The sequence below is a fragment of the Pseudorasbora parva genome, chromosome 21 (genome assembly GCF_024679245.1).
Source record: "Pseudorasbora parva isolate DD20220531a chromosome 21, ASM2467924v1, whole genome shotgun sequence".
NCBI classification, from domain to species: domain Eukaryota; kingdom Metazoa; phylum Chordata; class Actinopteri; order Cypriniformes; family Gobionidae; genus Pseudorasbora; species Pseudorasbora parva.
The window spans coordinates 35,660,511-35,684,064 of NC_090192.1; the positions used below are offsets into that span (position 1 = coordinate 35,660,511).

Genomic DNA, 23,554 nt, shown 5'->3' on the forward strand with positions numbered 1-23,554 from the left:
ATATTTTCATGATTTATCATATTTTTTATGCATGGTTTAGAAACAATATTTTGAGTTTCTATTTATTAAACCAATTTCCTTCTTTGTATCAATTTTTTTTATTTCAATAAACTCAAAATTTTAAGGCAAGCAGGTTACTTACTTTTTTTTAAGTTAAACCAACAATATTATTTACCGTGTAATAAACAGCCAATATCCTATTAATATGCATGCTAATAAGTAACTAGTTAATAGTGAGAAATGAACCCTAAACTAAAGTATTACCGTTATTTCATGACTTTGAGAGGACCTTCCCAGAACGTTATCTAAAGTTCCCTGTTAGCTGGGATTATACATGGTTTGTTTACAAAAGCATTATGCCTTATAAGATTTTAATGTGATGTTTCCACTGCAGTACGTCAGAAGCTTGTTAATGCGATATGATTATCTCCCTAGTGCTAACACTATTAGGTCCACGTTAAATACATCAAAATTAAGTATTCATTCGCGTTAGACTGCGGTCCTGGTCGTTGTAGTGTGTTGTAACTGCTTTCTGCATTAAACATAATGCATTAACTTATCTCACATTCTTCATGTTGAATCCCACTGTGTGCTGTAATATTCAGAATCTGAATTTTTAATGAGTACACTCATTTGACAAGGGCAGTTGGATTTATGGACATACGGTTTTTTTAATCCTTCATGTATCATACTAGATCTTTTGTTTTTAGCCGGTCTCTGAAGTTTCTCTATTGTATTATATTAGAATGGAGAGAAGCATATTAGGGCAGCTTCCCTGCTTTACAATTGTAAAGTAGTTCACTAGCTTACCATCAAAGCCTGTGTCTTCCCATGCACAGCAAATTCAGGAAAATAGAGCTAGCGATTGATATGGAAATATTGACCCATTCCCAGCACTTGACTGTGTTACTAGAGTTGTGAAAGGGCAAAAGATGCATTAGCTTACAGTTGCATGTCTATATAATTGCAGAAAAAAATCATATTTGTGAGTTTAGCCTTATCTCTCAATTTTGACTTCATGACATGCGACTTTGACTTTATATCACTCAATTCTGACTTAATAACTTGCGGTTCTCGCAATTGTAAGTTATAAAGTCAAATTCTCAGAGGGAAAAAAGACAGAATTGCGTGTTTATATCATTATTTTGACTTTATCTCGCAATTCTGATTTTTTAAAAATGCAATTGTAAGATAAAAAAGTCAGAATTGAGAGAGATAAAGTCTTAATTACCTTTTTAATTTTTTATTCTGTGGTGGTAACCAACTTCCATACTATCATCCTATAATTTGGGCTTGCCGTTTTTTTTGTTTTATGTTTTTGAAAAAAGTATCTTATGCTTACCAAGGCTACATTTATTTGATCAGAAATACAGTAATGTTGTGGAAATATATTACAGTTTTATTATTATTATTATTATGATCAATGTTGAGAACACATGGTGCTGCTTAATATATTTTTGTAAGTTGAATACAGAATGCTGGAAGCTAGATATTTTCCTTTATAATGTGTTAAATATGGATATTCTTCTTTCCGGAGGCTTTTATTAATCCGCTAGAGTGGTGTAGATTAATTTTATAATGGATGGATGCACTTTTTTGGGCTTACAATTTTGGGCTGCCATTCTGTTAGTATAATGTTGAAAGAGCCAAGATATCTTTAATATAACTCTGATTGTATTCATCTGAAAGAAGAATGTCAAATACAAGATGGCTTGAGGGTGAGTAAATCATGAGGTAATTTTAATAATTTAAAAATGACAACTATTTCCTTTTCAATGTGTGTAATATGAACCCAAAAATAAGCATGCAATGTTTTAAAAGCATTTTCTTCTTTAAGAAACTAACCTATAAAATAGAAGTAAATCGCCCACCGCCGAGTTTAAGTTGAGTTTTCAGAATCAGCATCTGTTTCGGTTCACTTTGAGGCCAGACTGGTGGAATCAACTGCGGCTTGACTTTTTTATCTGTGACCTGAGAAGCTCACGGAATCACGATCATTTCACATGCCCCTGAACATTCACTCCCAGCGGCTAGATAGTGGAATCCCAGCATCAAAATGTCAAAGATTGGTGTCTTGATATAGCTTTACCCATTTCCTGCTGGGCTCCAAGAGTCTAGTGTAAGTCATGCTGTGGCATGTTTAAAAGGGCCGCAGATCAGCGAAGAGATAAAAGCGAAACAGGAGAGATCCTCCTAATGTGTTTCTCTGAATGATCCCAAAGACAGATCACTATACTAATACCTGCTATACGCCAGGGGAAATTAAAGGTTCGTTTGAAGAGAGCATTGCCATTGTTGACATCAGAGAGCGGGTGTGTGACTGGGTGTTTATGATGGAAAGAAACGTAAGATTGGACCCTCTGTGCAGATGAGATACGACCAAAACTGACACACGCAATTTTATACGTTTACTGGAGTCGTGTCTTAAGGGACAGATAAACTATAATGCACCAAATGTTTGAATTTCACCATAATACTTTTGTGAACACCAGAGAGCAGTTCTACATAGAGGTAGAGGCAAACAGGATACATGTATCACTCAATAAATATATAAAAATATCTTATATTTTAAAATACTTGACTTTATTTAATAATTGTATTAATTTATATAATTGTATACAATTTACTATATTAAATATTTGTGTGTGTGTGTGTGTGTGTGTGTGTGTGTGTGTGTGTGTGTGTGTGTGTGTGTGTGTGTGTGTGTGTGTGTGTGTGTGTGTGTGTGTGTGTGTGTGTGTGTGTGACTTTAGATTAGGGTCCAATTTTCACTAATAGCTCTTAAATACAACTTTTTCCTTATTAAACTTCTAATTACTGCTTATTAATAGTTAATAAAGTAGTTGTTATAGTGGCCCTATAATGCCGCTTTTTACGATATGTTAAATAAGTCTCTGATGTCCCTAGAGTGTGTGTGTGACGTTTTAGCTCAAAGTACCCCAAAGATCATGTTTTATAGCACGTTAAAATTGTCCCTTTTTGAAGGTGAGCAAAAACGCTCCGTTTTTGTGTGTGTCCCTTTAAATGCAAATAAGCTGCTGTTCCCTGCCCTCTTTCAAGAAGCGGGCGGAGCTTCAAGAGCTCGTGTAAGCAGCTCTGATTACCTAACGCAGACAGTTTTGTTTAATTACGGTTATAACTTATGCTGTCATCTTGCTTTTATAACATGCTATTGCACGTGTGTTTTGTAATGTATTATTGCAATAAATGTGACGAAAGTGTGTTCCCAAAAAGGTTGTATGTGAATTTTAGGGTTAGTGATGAAAAGTCCCTACCAGCCGTTTGTTGTAGTCCTTAAAAGCGAGTTCTTTAAAAAAAAAAAAATCTCCCTTTTCTTTGCCAGACTGATCTCATGAAATGGCGTATGTATGACACGCCAATTTGTATGCCATTTTGACATGCTATCAAGACGCATAATCGCTTTTTAGCGTGTTTATCGATGCCGTCTCATTATATCCCCCTACTAACCTGATCTCACAGATTTCCGTGAAATGAACACGGACCCTTAACTCAAAAATCTGTGGTAGTTTCACGGAATCGCCGAAAATTCCGTGATGGGTTCACAGCATCCGTGGTCCACACACGGATTCCCTGTTCCAACACCTTATTCGTCAGTTTGATTCAGTCAGCATAATTTATTTACATTTATTTTCTTTTTATTCAGACACGTTTTGAACACATAACTCCATCCCTTACCTAAACCTACCCATTTGTGTATTATAAAAAACAGGATCTAACAGGCAGATACACAGATACGGCAGGCACAATTTATTAAGAAACTACAAATATTTCAAGTGTTCCGAGGCCAAACGATTGATTTGTGTGAAGAAAATCTTCAAAAACGATCAGTAACGTCCAGTCCATTCGGCGAATATTAATACATTTCAAATATTGCCGCTGGAAGAAACGTCACATCAGCATTGGCTGTTGTGTGTCAAGTGACCAATTGTGTCATTACGTCAGCTTTGATTGTAAAATGCCATTGGCTCTCGTGTGTCTCGTGACCGATCGCGTCATGCTGAAGAGTCGTCTGTATCATAACGAGTGCGTGTGTGGAGCGTGATCATCATTTCAACGACTAAAACATTAAGATCAACTACATGAAGATATCGTATGACTTCAGAAGACTTGGAATGCAACATGAGTTAATACTTCGATACTGTTTCTGGTCCGTTTTTGCAAAAAATAACTGTGACTGTACATTTATTTGCCTGTTATGTATTTTATATTGTTAATAATTGGGTAGGTTTAGGGTAGGAGGGGAGTTAGTTGCTCCGAAATATAAAAGTAGGCTATAACTATTCATAAAATCATGTCTACTTTTACAAATGCAAATAATTAAATGTGTGTTGGGAATCCGTGTGTGGACCATGGATGCTGACTGTCATTGACTTGCATAGGCATCACTTCTGTGAACCTAACAATTGATTTGTGTGAAGAAAATCCCCAAAAGCGATCAGACGTCGAGTCCATCCACCAAAGATTAATAATAGATTTCAAACAAAGGAAATCTTCAAAATGTTCACAAAGGAGCGCGATCAAACGACTAAAACATTAAGATCAACTCTGTTCTTCACATGAAGATATCGTATGACTTCAGAAGACTTGGAATGCAACATGAGTTAATACTTCTATACTGTTTTTGGTTTTTGCAATAAATACATGTGACTGTACATTTATTTGCCTGTTACGTGTTTTATATTGTTGAGAGTTGGTAGGAGTGGAGTTAGTTGCTCCAAAATATAAAATTAGGCTATAAATATTAATTCTGTGAGATCAGGTTGTTGGAATCACACGGCGTAGACCAAGCGTGCAGTATCCCTCTCAGATACTGAAGCTTTCACGCCTCGATCGCCCCCTGGTGACCGGTCCCAGTATAGCCGCCCCTCTGTGTTTTCTAATGGACGCGAGGCAAACTAAACAATAAAATTACACTTCAAATATTTTTTTCCCAAAGTTAGTTTATGTCACTGAAGGCAGTTATCACCACGATTATTTCATTTCAAGTGTTGGTTTTTAAAATAAGTTTAGTTTTAGTTATTTATTTGATGCTATAAAAACGGGGGGTGTGACGTCATGATTGACAGCTGAGACTGACGGCTTCTCTGAGTGAAGTTGTCACTGAGGCACTAACTGACTTTTTTCTGAATTTTTGGGAGCAGATTGGAGCTTTAGCTTTAATTTCTACATTTCCATAACTGTTTATTTCACACCAACATAATTAATTGTTCTGCATCTGTGATATCGCGACTGTACTTCCTGCTCTACTTCCTGCGCTCTACTGCGCAGACTCGGTCCCAAGATGTCAGCACCGTGCAGGTCGCCTGAAAACTTCAAATCTGGCAAGCGGAAACGGATGATGTCGAGTTGTCCATATTTTTTATGGTCTATGGCGTAGACATACACGCGGAGATTATGGTTAGTTTAGACGTAGACATACACGCGGATAGCTCAAAATGCGTACAGATAACACGCCACTTGGCTTTAGAAAGTGGCGTGTATGTTTACGCGAAGTCACGATGTCCTGTTGGTTGAAGCAGTGTTAATATATTGTGTTCCCCCACACCACAGGCAGCTGAATGACACTGACTTTAATTCATATCAAATGTGAGGTGATTTGTGCGTGCGCGTGTGTGTGTGTGTGCGTGCGTGCGTGTGCATACGTGTGCATGCGTGTGTGTGTGTGCGTGTGTGTGTGTGTGTGGGAACTTCTATTCTTGCTGTCTGGTGCTAGAGACATTGAGAGCAATGAGCCGTATTTAGACAGATATCAATGGGTTTTGCCTGCAGAGAGGGAAACATGTAGGTGTCTGACAAATCTAAATCAGGAAGATAAAATACACGGTTTTGCATGCATCTTTCTTTCTCAATTAAATCTTCTAAACAAGATTCTTGCGTGAAATGGTCTTTCATCAGTTAAAGGGACATTTGTCAAAAAACTGTCAGTGAATATCAGCAAACTCACTCCCTCCCTCCCCATCTTCATGACACATCTCAGGGCATGAAAAGAGGACAATTACACACTCATTCCTCTTCTCATTATTTATCATGATCTGCGTTCTCCCCTCCCTCGCTCCGGCTCGCTCTCCCTACCTTTCTGAGGTTGGGTTGAGTTCAATCAAACACATCCTCCTCCCACTGTGAAATATGAGAGAGTTTAGAGATGCAGCTCTCCACAGATGGTTTCCGCAAGGTCAGAGGAAAATGTGGAGGTGGTATGTACCAGTAGATCTTGTGAAGTATATATGTGACTATATTTAGATGCCTATATAGATGTGTGTGTGTTTTCACCTTCCAGACAGTTTGTGTATAGTTGTGATGACTCTTTCCGCATGTTATATCCATGCTTCTTTATCAGTGAATCAGTAAAAGTAATGTATTTTTGAGAGAGTCATTAAGTTGTTCACTCGTCCGAGTCATTGAAACTGATTCGTTCAGGAATGTGCTACAGTGTATTATTTGGACTTTGGAAATATTTTTGTTGGCAAACCAAAGATACACTATATTGCCAAAAGTATTACCCCTCCAAATCATTGAATATAGGTGTTCCAATCACTTCCATGGCCACATGTGTATAAAATCAAGAACCTGGCCATGCAGACGCTTCTACAATTTTTTTGTGAATGAATGGGTCGCTCTCAGGAGTTCAGGGTTTTCAAGCGTGGTACTTGTCCATTTGTGAAATTTCAAACTTCATGTGGCCTTCAGATTAGCTCAAGAACAGTGCATAGAAAGCTTCATGGAATACGTTTCCATGGCCAGTGCAAAACGTAGGATGCAGTGGTGTAAAGCACGGCACCATTGCACTCTAGAGCAGTCGAGACATGTTTTCTGGAGTGACCAATCACACCTCTCTGTCTGGCAACCAAATGGACAAGTCTGGGTTTGGCAGTCGCCAGGAGAAATGGTATTTACCTGACTGCTTTGTGCCAAGTGTAAAGTTTGGTGGTGGGGGGTTATGACGTGGGGTTGTTTTTCAGGGGCTGGGCTTCCCCCCTTAGTTACAGTGAAAGGAACTCTTAATGCTTCAGCATACCAAGATATTTTGGACAATTTCATGTGCCTAACATTGTGGGAATAGTTTGGGGATGGTCCCTTCCTGTTCCAACATGACTGAGCACCAGTGCACAAAGCAGTGTTCATAAAGACATGGATGAGTGAGTTTAGTGTTGAGGAACTTGATTGGCCTGCACAAAGTCCTGACCTCAACCCGACAGAACGGCTTTGGGATGAATTAGAGCGGAGACTGTGAGCCAGACCTTCTCATCCAACATCAGTGCTTGACCTCACAAACGCGCTTCTAGAAGAATGATCACAAATTCCCATAAAGACACTCCTAAACCTTGTGCAAACAGTTGCTGGGCCACCTCCATATTAAACCCTACAGATTAAGATTGGGATGTCATTAAAGTTCATGTGCATGTAAAAGCAGGGGTCCCAAAACTTTTGGCAAGGCATTAGTAAGATGCTGAATATTATCTTCTTGTTTATTAAATTGAACAAAGGTTCTAATGTTCGGTCTCGCTTCTCTTTAAACATTAACCCTCCGAACCTAAATTGAGGTCTCCATGAGGTAACAAGCTTAAAAATAATACAGAATTAGTTTTTATTTTATTTTATTTTTTTATGTAAAATTTTAAAAATTCAACAACAACAAAAATCTGTGATGGATAGGTTTGGGGTAAGGTTAGTGTAAGGGGAGATAATATCCAGTTCTTACGGTATAAAAACCATTAAGCCTATGGAGAGTCCCCACAAAGATAATTAACCAGACATGAAAAAAAGAGATGTGTGAGAGAGATGTTACACATGACAGATTAGAGAGAAATCAAAGAGAAGGGCATATCAAAGAGTAGGTGGAGCATACGTGAAACAGAGAAAGCTCCAGGAAGTCGACTGGGTAGAGTAGCATATACTTAAAGGGGAAAAAGCATAACTCACTACAAGAAACAAAGCAATGCAAAGATGTTTACCTGTACATCCGGACTGCTGTGGAAGAGCTAATTTGTAACATTTTCTGCTTGTCATCGGTCCTAATATGTTGTAGTCGAGAGAATCTGAGTTTGCCACATGATCAATGGGCAGGCAGGAGAGGGACGTCTCACTATTAAGCGCATTCATCGAGGAGGATGCAAACTGCGTGGGTGCTGAGTGATGTGCCAGCTGAGACGCTCGTCAGATATATTAGAAATTGCACTTTTTGGTGCACAGTCAAGCGTGAGCCTTCAGCACATACCAATAAAGAAAAGACTATGAGGATGCATTTCATCAATGTCATCTTTCATGCCCTGAAAATTTTCTCTTGCTTCCCAGAACACAGCATGAAAATAAAGAGGAATGTAGAAAAAGAGTTTTATTTACTCCAGATTGTTTGATCGTTTGATCAAACATGAAAAAAAAAACTGTTATTTTCAAGCTAGAAAGAAAATATTCATACAGATTTGCACTAAAAACAGGTGTTCTTCTATGTTCAACAGCAACTGATGCTATTTAGCTTTAAAAAAGATAAAGACACACCAGAAAAATAGTCAACTTTGAACAGCCTGGAATCAGCACATAAATGCAACACCAAAAAAAAGCCTTTTGCAACAGGTTCTTAAATGAAAGTTTATGAAAGTTTAAATTTACTGTAAATCAAATGTATTGTATTTTTTTATTTATATTATATATAAAAAAAAAGCCATTTATCTAACCAAGTTGTGTTCCAAATTTGAAGTTGATATCACAAAAATGTAAGTTCCTATTTTGTTTACCAAAAAAAAATATATGCATTCTCCTGTAACAAATAAATACTTTTCTATCCAAATATCACTTCTATCACAACATATGGAACCTTGAGAGGTCTTGATTATAATGTAGTTAAAATACATTTGGCAAGAAAGGAGCCTGCTAAAAGAATTTAAAGTAAACAGCAACCTATTTCAAAAAGGTTTTCACAGGATGAATTTTCAGTTCATAAGTTTGATGATATCTAATTTAAGATGATTACTAAAATATGTGATACGATCAAAAAAGACTCAGGACCCACCGCATCGGAGGGACCAAAAAAAAAAATAATAATAATAATAATTAAAAATCTCATTGTGTATTGTAAAGAATATTATTTATATATAATGAAAATTATTGTCTAAATAGTAAAACAATACAAATGCAAATGGCGCAAATATGCTTTTTTTTGTTTTGTTTTTTTAAAGTTTAGAAACATTTTGAATCCCCCCTCTCTAGCCTCACAGTGGTTTGGTCCACCGCGCACCTCACCTACACACACTTCCTGTGGAAGAGTATACAGTTCTTCAGTAGTTGTTGAACTTCAGTAAGTTGCTGTTAACGCTGGTTTATCCATGTTAAACATCAGATGAAGTTATTCTTTTCTTATTAAAACAGAGGATGCTGAGTTAATAAATTAGCAGAACAATTATTTACTATTTTTCCATAAATCGAATAGCGATTGTTGTTTTGTAGCTTGTTGTAAGTCACCCACTACAACTGACGTGTGTGAACTGATATTAGGTTAATATTGTAGATCTACCGCTGTGTTGGGCTTTGCTCAGTACTATAGAAGAAGCAAGATAATTTAATAATTATATTACCACATGTAAATATAATACAAATTATATTTACGCAACTATTACTTTATGTTGCTGGCCAGATCAAATGGCACAGAAAAGAAAAAAGGACATGAGACCATTTTTCAGTGCACCAAAACACCACACATCTCCTTGCAAGTACAATTTTGGCTGTATTATTTGTGTCCCCTTCAAAAAGTGCCCTTGAGAAATGTTTTTCTTCTGAATTTCCTTCTGCTGTCAGTCTGAAGGTCTGGCTACACAGGGTATTCTCACAAAAATGCGTATAAATAGTACGAGTGTGCAATGTCGTGGAATGTATACGCCAAAACTCATTTTGGCGTGTCTATGGCACGCTGTTTTTCGCGTGCATATGATACGCATTTTATGGCGTATTATACATACGAACCCCCCACCCCACCACCCTAAACCTACCCAAGCGCGTGTCATATATACGCCCCGCTACCCTAAACCTACCCAAGCGCGTGTCATATATACGCCCCACCACCCTAAACCTACCCAAGCGCGTGTCATATATACGCCATAAAGTGCGTATCATATGCACGCGAAAAACAGCGTATCATATGCACGCCAAAATGAGTTTTGGCGTATACATTCCACGACATTGCACACTCTTACTATTTATACGCATTTACATGTGATCGGGTTGGGCTACATGACACTATGGTAGCAGATAAGGGGTAAAATGTTTGAATATGGCACCTCAAACGCTGATTGGTCAGTCAATAATGTCATGCATTATTTAAGTATACAGTCATGTGCACTTAAATTTCAGCCCATTCCTCACACAAACATCCGACTGGAATTTCACTCGCACTATTTCACGGTGGGATTTTGTTAATTCCCTACACGAGTCAAAGACAGAGTTGTCTTATCTTGGTGTGTACACTAAATTAATTGATGATAATCAATGTGGAAAATGAAGGTGCTTCTTTGACTCTATTAATTAACCCTGTTCAGACACCAAAAAAGGCTTATAATTAAACCCAGATTAAAAGTGTGTGTTTGTTCGATAAAACAAAATAAAGAGGGAGACCATGAGACATATACATTCCAAACAAACGCACACATAGGCTTCTATCTGAGTCACCAGATCATGATTTTCTGTCGTCATGACAACTCTGACCCATCTGCTAGCTGTCATTGCCATGTCTGCCAAGAAAAGTAAAGATGATATGAAGTGATGTGATATGATATGCTGATGATGGTGTGCGTGCGTGTGTGTGTGTGTGGTGTGTGTGTGTGATATGATCTAAGGTTATGACAGTTCCATTTAAAGCTCTAGTTAGTTTCCGCAGCTTTCACAGACACCCCGCAGCACATCTACGTGCCATTTAAACGCAAGTGTGTGTGTGTTGCTGTCGCTACACTAAAGCGTTTTCATGTCATTACATTTCTCATGCTCTGCTGACTGCACTTGTCTGCGCTGATACCAAACTAATAAAGACTAATGAATCCGTCTAACTGATGATAATAATGTCATTAAAATGCAAATCCTTAATTTCTTTTAATTGTATTACATCACATGCAATCAATCACAACAACTTATTTTGCTGTCAAAACTTCCTTAGCCTACTTTTATTATAATTACACAAGCAGAAGAACAACTTGGCGATCATTATGTCTGCATTACAAATATTTACATTATTCTTGATAGTCGCCATTGAATCCTCCAATAAACGTGTGTTGACAGTGAAACATGAACAGGGATATCCTTTAATTGCACTCAAATTAAATGAATCAAGAGAAGGCAGTGGGACGTGTTATTCAATCCACAACATTTTTCATTCCCAGTGATCTTTTGTTTTGTTTTTTGTCTTGTGTACCTCCATAGCCCCATCAGTAAGGCTCTAGTACGCCTTCAGCAACATTGATTCTTCACTATCTGAAACTGGATGTCATGTAGCATCATCACTGGTATTATTAATGTGTGAATTATTACTTTAAATTATAATTTTTTTAAACAATTGAGCTGAAAACCAGACTCACCAAGTAGATTCATCGCCCTAATGTGCATGACACCTGAGCTTGAAGATTTGGCCCTTTTAGACATTGTAATTATATAATTGAATACATTTTAGTTTGTTTCTTATTTTATTTTTTATTTGAATTGAATTATTCAGTTTTATTTTATTTAGTTTTATTTAGTTGTATAAATCTAAGTGGCATATTTAAAGGGTTAGTTCCCCCAAAAATGAAATTGATGTCATTAATGACTCACCCTAATGTCGTTCCACACCCGTAAGACCTCCGTTCATCTTCAGAACACAGTTTAAGATATTTTATATTTAGACAGAGAGCTTTTCTGTTCCTCCAATGAAAGTGTATGCACACTATACTGTCCCTATCCAGAAAGGGAATAAAAACATCATCAAAGTCCATCTGTGACATCAGTTGGTTTATTGGAATCTCTTGAAGCAGCGAAAATACATATGGTCCAAAAATAAAATAAAACTACGACTTTATTCACCATTGTCTTCTCTTCCGCGTTTGTTTTCAATCCTCAAATAAAGATTTGAACAGTAATGAATCAGCGTATTGATTCATGATTCGGATCGCGTATCAAACTGCTGAAATCACGTGACATTGGTGAATCATGAATCGATTCACTGATTCACAACCGTTTGAATCTTTGTTTGTGGATTGAAAACAAACACGGAACAGAAGACGATGCTAAAAAAAAGTCGTAGTTTTTGTTATTTTTGGACCAAGGTGTATTTCCGATGCTTCAAGAAATTCTAAAGCTCTCTGTCTAAATATAAAATATCTTAAACTGTATTCTGCAGATGAGGTCTTACGGGTGTGGAACGACATTAGTGTGAGTCGTTAATGACATAATTTACATTTTTGGGTGAACTAACCCTTTAAAGCTGCCTTCTGTAACTTTTTTTGGGTTAAAAATGATCCAAAATACATTTTTGAGCAAGTACATAAACAGCCAGTGTTCAAAACGATCTGCTTACCTCAGCTTGATGTACAACAATAAGCCTGTAATAATATTTTAATCCCACCGGTACTGGTGTATTTCTGGAGGAAATCCAAGCATATCTTTGCGTCATTATATATACGTCTCATCTGTACACATAAAGAAGGTGTCCCGGCTAGTAGGCTATATTACGTGTGAGGATATTGGAGGTGGAGATGTATAGCCTTTTCTCACAGCACTTGATATACTTAAACTTATCAATGTGATGGCCGATCCAGAAAGGTTCAAACGACAATCACCAGTGACAAGTGGAGATTCACCCGCTGTAAAATGCAAAAGACTTCAGATTTTTGGAGTGGCTAAAGAAAAAAATACACTTCAACCAGGCCCATGCGGGGAAAAAAGGACAAAACGGCTTTTGAAAGGTGGTGTGAACGTGAACGTTTTAAATGTTTTTTTTGTTCTGCTGGACAGGTCGGCCTATACATTTCAGTCGTTTAATTGTAACAGTAGCACACTTGTTCACTTAATTCATAGAGTTGGAGAGTTTCCTTTGTTGTGCCTTTCTCGTTTTGCTATTTGCAAATATATGGTTAATATCTATTATTTTGTGCTGGCTATGAGAGGGAGCAATTCACCTCTACTCCACATTAATTTGTTAGTATATAACAATTAGAAATTAGACTGCACAGATATGGAAACTGAACTCCAGGTAGCCTAAACAATAGCTTCTCAGGGGGTTCTTGTTTGGTGGTAAAATGTCTGTTATTTTGGCAAGGTTGCATGAAAAAAATTGCATTTATGGGTCTATATATCACATAATAGTCACTTCAACAAGCGGATATGGAAAACAACCTGCGGGGGAAAAAAACGCGGACTTGGCAACACAGTGCAGTTGAACTCTGTTAACATTTTACAATGTGTCTCTCCGTTGCTCTGATTGGTTGTAGGTCTATCCAATCGATGTCTTTCCTGGTTTGGTTGAAACACGCCCCATAATCACAGCCCAATGGAGCAGTATCAGACTCATATTCTGACTAGAATTGAGTATTTGAGTATGACAGCTTCAGGCTATTGCCGAGGCACAATTCACGTATTCAAGTTGATAATTCAGCGAATAACTGCAATATCAGATTTCGAACAGAGATGGTGACAAAGAGGAAAAACTACGGAGTGCAGCTTTAACAAAATTTAATTAATTGCAAATTGTATGACATTTCACCCAAAAGTCATTTAAAACTGCACTATGTAATTTTTCCATCCGCTAGAAGTCGCCTATTCAAAACAAAGGTGTAGTTTGATGATGCCAAGTTTGATCTCAGAATCTTAGGACATGTGGTCTTCACCTCACAGCCGGTGGAAAAGACTCAGGACAGGACTCATGCAGAAATCATGTTCATGGACGCGGTTATTAACGTTACTGTAGTATGAAGCAGAGCAGGACCGAGTGTTGAGGAGCTGAGCAAGGCCGCTGGAGCGATTGTTACCAAACACACGGCTCACGAGCAGCGGGACTTTTATAATGAAGGGACACGAGTGAGCACCATTTCCGCTTTTCCGGTCAGCTCTGTTTACGCAGCTCTGTTTATCATTTCGGATGTAAGTGTGTTTAAAATGATGTTCTGACGTTACTCTGTGCGTTCGCTCAGCGGCTGCTGTGACACTTGTTCACACTGCTAAGAGTAAAGCGCTTCTTCCTGTACCTTGAGTATGTATCTGCCTGTTTATACTGTGATTATCTGGATTATCCCTTCTGTCTCGGTTGCCTGTTTGGACTGATATCTGTTTTTGACCTGCTGACTGCCTTCCATTCTGCCTTTGGTTTTTCCCTTGTGTATGTTTACGGATTGAACAGATTTTCTGGAATTGACTTATTGCCTGGCTAACGGTATTTGTTTGCTCTGCTGCTGCTCAATAAACACTCTGCAAATGGATTCTGCTTCGGACTCGGCGTCTTCATTACAATGCCAAATAAAACCGAGGGTAACGCAGATATGATTCAATTGACAGGCGACTCCCTCAGACGTCCCGGCTCCTTGATTATAATAGTAATTTTCTCAAAATTTACAAATAGTTGGAAACATTTGGGGTATTGTAAGAACTCAACTGAACAAAATATATAACACTCGCCTATTGGTTTTTTGATATTTTACTGCAAAAATCCTACATAGTGCACCGTCTTATGTTCTGTTTTACAGGTTTAAAGGGGATGTCTAATGCTGTTTCACTGTTAAAGAACTGGATTCTCATGCTAAACATGGCCAAAGTTTTTTTTTTTAAATGAGTTGGATGTATGACAGATTATTTGTGTGTCAAATACACTCCTTTATGGTTCATATACGTTTTTTTCGAGTATGACGTCATAAGGGGGGATTCCTTGTATGGCCACTTCTCCTGGTAGAGGGCACGAGCATGCGCTTTGTTTGGGTTATGCCATGGGTCACGGAGCTCAACTGTTTTCAGACAGAAGCATGTCTGTCTTTTATAAATATGATAAAACTAAAGACTCTTCGGAGATATGAAGGATGCCTATAGGGACTTATAATAGTACATGCCTTTTAACTTTTAAGTTAATTGTATGGAAATGTGTATTGGCAGTGCCTGTAGACAACCATCCTATAATGATAAAAATCCATACAGTGTTTTTTTTAATTATATCTCCATATATGTTTTCTCCTGTCTTAAACTGAGCCGTTCGACCGTGTGATGTCACACACACCCCTCCCACGACTGTTGATTGACAGCAGTGTTTCACCTCAGACCCACCCTGAGCGAGCTCATCATAGTCAGCCATCGCTGATACGCTGGAGCAGAAAGGCGTCTAAGCGACTGCGGGGTTCTGTTCTTGGGTGTAATAATGAACACAGCAGTCATTCTGATGTTCCTAAATCTGAACCGCTGAAGACGCAGTGGCTGAGTTTTGTTTTGGAATATTCTCCCCGATCAACGTCAATGCTTTTATGTTTGCACAAACCGCAAAGCATTTCTTACCAGACTGCTTTATAACCGAGGGTCAGTTATTTATTAAGCAGGTTTTGTTAAGAAGCTGCTCCTGAATAAAGCTGTTCATGTTCCTGCTGCACCTCCAGAAGAAGTTAGTGTAGTTTGAAACGCTTGCACACTTCACGACGATTGCGGCTAAAGTTTACGGGGTAAGTTAACTTACATTACGGCATGCTTTCTATGTATGACGTTCTCAATATAATTAATAATCTCACGTTTATAATGAACAACGCGTTATGGTTATTGTGTTATTCAAACTGATAAAGTTTACTTTTGTAGATGGTTTATGACAGTGTCTGTTACTGCCAAAAAATCATGTTATAACAATTATTACACTGCATAGATAAAGTTACGCATCACGGACAAGCTTACATTTACTAAAAAAAAGTTTTATTGGCATTAGCTGTAACATCAATCTGCCAATGAATTGACGTATATACATCAGTAAACATATAGAATTTGTATCTCACTACGCTAATGTTACCCTGCCAATACAAAGATAGATCAAAGTGTTAACCAACCATTAAGAAATGTCCTCTTTGAGGATTAATTGTTGAATTTCATTTGGGCTGTCATCTTGTCCCGGGTCTGACTCCGGTCCAAATTGATACGGTTGCACCATAGACCGTAAAAAAATATGGACAACTCGACATCATCCGTTTCCGCTTGGCAGATTTGAAGCTTTTAGGCGGCCTGCACGGCGCAGACATCTTGGGACCGAATCTGCGCAGTAGAGATTTTGGGACCGGAGTTGCGCAGTAGAGCGCAGGAAGTAGAGCAGGAAGTAAAGCTGCTATATAAAAAGCCCGCCCACACTCTCGCAGATGCAGAACAATTAATTATGTTGGTGTGAAATAAACAGTTATGGAAATGTGGAAATTAAAGCTAAAGCTCCAATCTGCTCCCAAATATTCAGAAAAAAAGTCAGTTAGTGCCTCAGTGACAACTTCACTCAGAGAAGCCGTCAGTCTCAGCTGTCAATCATGACGTCACACCCCCCGTTTTTATAGCATCAAATAACTACCTAAAACTAAACTTATTTTAAAAACCAACACTTGAAATGAAATCATCGTGATGATAACTGCCTTCAGGGACATAAACTTACTTTGGGGAAAAAATATTTGAAGTGTAATTTTATTATTTAGTTTGCCTCGCGTCCATTAGAAAACACAGAGGGGCGACTATACTGGGACCGGTCACCGGGGGGCGATCGAGGCGCGAAAGCTTCAGTAAATGAGAGGGAGACTGCAGGCTTGGGTCCTTGGAGACTCCCGTCGCCATTCTTTCCCCTCAACTGTTGTCAAGGCATTACTCCATATGTGTTGTGTCAAACCACCCCGCAGAACATAGGGGCGGGGGGTGAGAAAAGCTCATTAGCATTTAAAGTCGCATGCACTGATATGGCTTGCTGAAAACCTAGACCTGTCACGGCCGGGATACAGAGAGACACGATGAGATATCCAAGTGCAGGTATGTCATTTATTTAGGGTAATTCTAAAAGAGAAAACAGTTCATGCAGGGGTCAAAACCAAAACATCAATCCAGAACATAAACTTGACAAGGACACAAAGCGAGAACAAGACTAGAGACGGACGTGAATATCAACAAGGACTCCGTGCCACATACTAAGACAGACTGGTATAAATACAAACGGAGAGACAAATGCTAATGAGGAATAAACTGAGTGCAATAATTACTGACCAGGGACAGCTGAGAGCAATGATTAGACAGAACATGGGAAATGTAGTTTATGAAGTGACAGACATCATAGGGAAGGAGGACATCTAGTGGATACCCAGGGAACACAACCCAGACACTGTGACAATACCCCCTTACTACGGAGCAGCTACCAGATGCTCCAAGACAAGACTAACAAAACAAGACCAGGAGGGAGGTGGACAGGTGGAGGCTCAGGGGGAGGGACGGAGGGCCAGGTAAAAAAAAAAAACATGTAAATGGGGAACAGAGAACTAAAGAGCAGACACAAAACAGGGAGACCAGGAGGGAGGTGGACCGGAGGAGGATCAGGGGAAGGGACGGCGGGCCAGACTCACAGAGGGGAACAGGGACAGGGAGAAAAAAAAAAAAAAAAAAAAAAAAAACAAGACAACAGATGATCAAGGTGGATCAGGGCGTTCGGGAACCCAGGATAGTGCTGACTGGGCAGGACCCCAGAGTGGAGCAGAAGACCACCACAACCGTGTGGTCGAAACCGGAGCCCACCAGGGCGGCGCCGAAGACCACCACAGTAGGATCGGACTGGCTGGAGAGCAAGTCTGGTTGGGCAAGTCTGAAACAAAGAACGTGAACAAGTTAAGGGTAGCCTCCATGGCCACGATAGGATCAGTCTGGCACTCAGAGAGTTCGACTGAGACGTGATGAGGCTCTGGAAGTTCCGCAGAGGCGAGGAAAGACTCTGGTAGATCAGCTGAGACGTGACGAGGCTCTGGAAGTTCTGCAGAGGTGAGGAAAGACTCTGGTAGATCAGCCGTGACGTGACGAAGCTCTGGAAGTTCCGCAGAGGCGGGGAAAGAATCTGGTAGATCAGCAGAGACGTGACGAGGCTCTGGAAGTTCCACAGACGCGGGGAAAGAATCTGGTAGAGCAGCCAAGACGTGACGAGGCTCTGGAAGTTCCACAGAGGCATGGAGAGGCTTCGGTAATCCAGCTGAGATGAGGAGAGGCTCCAGTAGTTCAGCAGAGACATGAAGAGTCTCTGGTACGCCCATGGTTTTTAAACTGGATTCCAGAAGATCCCCACTGACTTGACTTGGCTCAGGAAGGTCCTCGGTGACTAGCCCCGACTCTGGAGGGTCAACGGTGACTAGCCCCGACTCTGGAGGGTCAACGGTGACTAGCCCCGACTCTGGAGGGTCAACGGTGACTAGCCCCGACTCTGGAGGGTCAACGGTGACTAGCACCGACTCTGGAGGGTCAACGGTGACTAGCACCGACTCTGGAGGGTCAACGGTGACTAGCACCGACTCTGGAGGGTCAACGGTGACTAGCACCGACTCTGGAGGGTCAACGGTGACTAGCACCGACTCTGGAGGGTCAACGGTGACTAGCACCGACTCTGGAGGGTCAACGGGAACCTGACTCAACTCTGGAAGGTCAGCTGTGGCTGTCATCCTGTGCAGAGGTACTGGGCAAGCAGCCATCTTGGGCCATGACTCTAGACGGACAGCCATCTTGGGCCATGGCTCTGGATCGGTGGCCATCTCTGGCATTGGCACTGGGTTAGACGCCATCTTGTGCTGTGATGCTGGACTGGCCTCCATCTTGCATCTTGACGCTGAGCTGGCGGCCATCTTGTGCAGTGGTACTGGGCTGGTGGCCATCTTGGGCCATGACTCTGGATGGGCGGCCATCTTAGGCCGTGGCTCTGGGCCGGTGGCCATATTGGGCATTGGCGCTGAGTTAGTGGCCATCTTGTACTGTGGTGCTGGGCTGGCGACCACCTTGTGCTGTGGCACTGGGCTGGCAGCCATCTTGGGCTGTGGCGCTGGGCTGGCGGCCATCTTGCCTCGTGGCATGTGGCTGGCGAACACCTTGTGCTGTAGCGCTGGGGGGGTGTCCATCTTGCCTCGTGGCGCTGGCCTTGCGGCCATCTTGGGCAGTGGCGCCACCATGGCGGACGTGCGCTTCTCCCCTCTCCGTCCACCATGGTGAGACAGTGACTCTGATCCCTCCTCTACAAGCCCCGGATCGAAGGGAGGCCATTGTTGAGAGCGGTACTGAGCCTCCTCTCGACTACTCCCTCCTCGACGACCTCCCCTGGTTCCCCGGAAAACCACCAGGCGGGTTCCCTCAAAACTTCTCCTATCCCACTCGGTGGCTGGGGAGGAAACATGAACAGACATACCGCTGGATCTCAGAGATGACGGAGTCCTTCTGTCACGGCCGGGATACAGAGAGACACGATGAGAGATCCAAGTGCAGGTATGTCATTTATTTAGGGTAATTCTAAAAGAGAAAACAGTTCATGCAGGGGTCAAAACCAAAACATCAATCCAGAACATAAACTTGACAAGGACACAAAGCGAGAACAAGACTAGAGACGGACGTGAATATCAACAAGGACTCCGTGCCACATACTAAGACAGACTGGTATAAATACAAACGGAGAGACAAATGCTAATGAGGAATAAACTGAGTGCAATAATTACTGACCAGGGACAGCTGAGAGCAATGATTAGACAGAACATGGGAAATGTAGTTTATGAAGTGACAGACATCATAGGGAAGGAGGACATCTAGTGGATACCCAGGGAACACAACCCAGACACTGTGACAAGACCAGGTAAAATGAGAATTTTTAATTAAAGTATATTACAAACTTTTAATTTAGACACTAAAGAATCATATTAACTTGTACAAAAATGGCATTATATAACCCCTTTAACACGAGAATTAAAAAAAACTGTGTGTGTTATGTCCCCTTTAACAGCACAAAATCCTGAATCTGCTGGATTCGGTCTTGGTTGAGAATGACTGACTTCAGCACCATGGTCAGAGGCTTTGAATGAGCGGCCGGGGTTCAGCACTTTGGACAGCGCCAGCTGCACCAACAAATGGAGTCTGCAATCAAGACAACAGGCAAGAAAGCAACCTCTCAGAGCATGTGTGTTTAATACTGAGAGCTGGAAATGGAAGCAATACAAGTTTTTTTTCTTTTCTTTTTTTTCTGCTTTTATTTTTCATCAGCTTGTTTCAAGATGCGAGCTGAACAAGACCACATCACTTCTCTGACCTAGAAAACTACATCTTAACAAGAGGCCCCTACATTTATCTAGTGGCTTTCATAAGCGAGTGGTTTCTCAAGTGTTCAAAGACTTTAGAGAGCCTATTTGGGGAGAGATTCCTCACATACCACAGCACATACCACAACTTTAGTGATGAAGCAGGCTTAGGATAAATCACACATTGGACACTTTAGCATGAAGACCAGCAAGACAACAGCAGAGGTAGTGAGCAGAGACTAGAGCGAATGAAAAGATGTATCCAGTGTATCCAATCGATAAATCACACCACTGAATGGATAAAAAAGTAGTGGTGCCTGGGGGGGTGTGGGTTTGGCTGGTTAGATTTTTGTGAAGGGCTCTTAACAGTGTGAAATGGATCGGTGCTTTCCCTGTATCTGCTGCATGGGAGTTGCAGGCGTTTATGGCTCACGCGATTGATAAAAAAGAAAAAGAAAATATGACAGGGTCCAGATCATACACTTTAAACTTATGTGCAATTGAAATGGAAATAATTGCAATGGTAAAGCTGCCTGTGTGTGTGTGTGTGTGTGTGTGTGTGTGTGTGTGTGTGTGTGTGTGTGTGTGTGTGTGTGTGTGTGTGTGTGTGTGTGTGTGTGTGTGTGTGTGTGTGTGTGTGTGTGTGTGTGTGTGTGTGTGTGGCATGTTTTTGTGACATAGGGGGACACAAATGTGTATAATGACATGGGTATGACATAGGTATTACAAGGAGAGGGTGAAATATGAGGACATTGGCCATGTCCCCACTTTTCAAAATGCTTATAAATCATACAGGATGAGGTTTTTTAGAAAGTAAAAATGCAGAATGTTTCCTGTTATGGGTAGGTTTAGGGGCAGGGGCAGTGTACGGGGATAGAAAATATGGTTTGTACAGTAAAACCATTACGCCTATTGAATGTCCCCGTATGTCACAAAAACAAACGTGTGTGAGAGTATGTTCTTAAATATGTGGACCGACATGAGGGCGAGTAAATGATGACAGAATTTTCACCATCCAATTTTGATTATAACTTATAACCATTTAAAAGATTGAGGTAATGTTTTTGATCAAAAATACAGTACAAATAATATAAATTTTATTGTAGTGGCAAGTCTGATTTTTTAGCATTTCTTATTGTCGATGTTGAAAATAACTGTGCTGCTTAATATTTTTTTTGGGATTCTTTGACCATGTAAACTTCAAAAGAAGAGCATTTGTTTGAAATATAAATATTTTTTACACTATAAATGTATTTACTGTCACCTTTGATCAACTTAATTTTTTTTTTAAATCTTAGAGATCCCAAACTTTTGGACAGTGGTGTATTTTTGAAAAAATGTATAATTACCGAGTGTTGTGCATGGTGGTATCATAGTGAAAGATTTAACATTGAGCCACAGAGCAAAGTAAAGGGAAAATCCCAAGATCCAAGTGAAGATGGTGTGAAGGTCACCTCTAAACTCCTTTTTCCCCAGGTGTGTTTACTTGTTGGGTTAACTAGGTTAGTGAATGTGGATAAGGACCTTGGTGCACTTTGAGCCATAACAGCGTAACTGCAGGTCTCGAGTTTACCCCTAAGATCTTGCCATCTTGTTAAGGTGTGTAAATAAATATGGCATGTGGAAAGTGGAGATGTAGATAAATATATGAGATGTAATGTAGAGAGGCTGTGCTCTTGTGATAAGATGCACTCTGCTGTGATATCAGCTTTCTTAATGGTTGTTGTGGCAATATGTCGTTCCAATATACAGCCATGTTACACTGTGTGTGTGTGGGGGGGGGGCATGTTTTTGTGACATATGAGGACATAAATGTGTAAATTGACATGGGTATTACAAGGAGAGGGTGAAATATGAGGACATTGGCTATGTGCCCACTTTGCAAAATGCTTATAAATCATACAGGATGAGGGTTTTTTAGAAAGTAAAAATGCAGAATGTTTCCTGTGATGGTTAGAGGCAGTGTAAGGGGATAGAAAATATGGTTTGTACAGTATAAAAACCACTACGTATTAGGGATGCGCGGTATACCGGTACTGGAAAAATACCGGTTTATATTTTATTTAACACGGTACGATATCATGATTTTGCACATTTCGGCATATGCTGCTTTTCCGAAGTTCACCACTAGATGGCAGCGCGCTACCCAAGCTGACCCGAAACAACCGGCAAATATGACAAAAACATAGACGAACAAAATGGATAAAGCAGTTGTTGAATCTCACTCAAGATGCCCAAAACGAATTATTAAAGGGAGGAGTAGAAGTGGACATTGTAATTACTTTGCTTATAAAACTGATGAAGAACCATCAAACCTAGCCAAGAACAATCTGTCACTAACTTATCCTGACTTCTGAAGAGATCGACAGGTCAGTGGATCATTCAAACCATCTCATTTAGACATTCATTTTCTTTTTACACTGATCAGCGCACATGCATAGCCTAACATAAGATCGAATATCACAAAATCGTTATCACAAAATCGCTTTCGTTTCAACCAATGACATTTAGATCTCATAATATTTGCATGCGTCCTATTGCACTATTTACATTCGCGTTAGACACAACCGACTGTGTTTATGTTTACACCTATTTTTTTACAGTCTATGGTGAATACTCACTGAAGACGGAGATTTTTTACATAATTCTGTGTATTTGACTGTTTAAGGAAATTTAATTTGTAATGTGCGAGCTCTAACGATTGTGTGTCGTTGATATGTGCTCATGTCTCCCGTAACTGTTATTACGAAATGCTATAAAATCGCTTGCATGTTCAAATGATTTCCGTTATCCATCCCGGGACGAATGTGAAATGTTGAATCGGATTATGCAGATTGCTTTAGTGTAGTGCGATGGCTTTTGAACCCAGAAGCAATTTGCTAATTTTGAGAGATTTTTGCTGCAATTATTTCTCACAAGAAAGTTTTCAAATGACTGATTTGATGTGTTAAGCTTTGCTAATTAATTTACTAATAAAACATTTGTGGTGATTTTCCACTTTATAAAGTCAAAACTTGCATAATTGTACTCATTCTTGCGCAATATACCCGCGCCAATATCAGACCGTGTGGTATCGATTTAATATCGGTACTTCGGTATTAGATTGTGGTACTGTACCAAAGCCAAAATTGTGGTATCGAGCCATCCCTACTACGTATATGGAATGTCCCCATATGTTACAAAAACAAACATTCACCCAAAAAAGAAGGTTCTGTCATTATTTCTCACTCTCATCTCATTTCAAATGTGTACATAATTTATATTATATTTTAACACAAAATTTGATTTTCTGAACA

At 40.0% G+C, this 23,554-nt stretch overlaps 1 protein-coding gene across 4 annotated transcripts in view; it reads left to right on the forward strand.

Annotated features, from left to right (window-relative positions):
• Nucleotides 1–22,477: 22,477 nt before the first annotated feature.
• si:ch211-27e6.1 (serine/threonine-protein kinase H1) overlaps nt 22,478–23,554 on the forward strand; it is a 57,719-nt gene continuing 56,642 nt past the window's right edge. For all 4 annotated transcript variants that reach the window (XM_067429492.1, XM_067429490.1, XM_067429493.1 and 1 more), the window contains exon 1: nt 22,478–22,627. The gene's annotated coding sequence lies outside the window, so the exon portion shown is untranslated. The remainder of the gene's footprint in view (nt 22,628–23,554) is intronic.